Here is a 513-nt window from a genome sequence, read left to right as displayed (position 1 = left end):
CTTTCCCTTAAATCCCCATTTACTTTCTTCACCTTACACACAGGCTACTTCCTAATGTGAACATACAACTTCATCATCACATCCTGAAGCATGTTTTATTGCAAACATGTCAGCCACACCCAACTGTCAACCTACCGGAGGTCTCTTCACTGCTAGCTCTTCTGCAGGGGAAGCTTTAAAAAAAAAAAATATTGAAGAGTTAGAATGTTTGGCAAATAAAACCAGGATCTGGAAATGCCTGAAGAGAGGTTTCCTCGTTACTTAAAGACTGTACGAAGCTGTACGCTTCCCGATGGTCAAAAAAGTTAGTTTAGCCAAATGCTTTAATTACAAATTACACTTTGTCCACACCAACAGACAGCACGCCGGCTACCTGCTGTGCTATCCTGAGGCGGAGCCTGCTCTGCTCTCCCGGCAACGGAGGGCCCCGCACCCGGCCCCCGGGAGCGGCGGGTGACAGCCCAAGGTTACCTCCAGCCAGCCCCTGACAGCCTCCCAGCACAGCGGCAGACC

Source organism: Fulmarus glacialis, unplaced genomic scaffold, assembly GCF_000690835.1.
Source record: "Fulmarus glacialis isolate BGI_N327 unplaced genomic scaffold, ASM69083v1 scaffold35788, whole genome shotgun sequence".
Lineage (NCBI taxonomy): Eukaryota > Metazoa > Chordata > Aves > Procellariiformes > Procellariidae > Fulmarus > Fulmarus glacialis.
The sequence above is the reverse complement of the archived record's forward strand: the minus strand, read 5'-3'. Positions refer to the sequence as shown.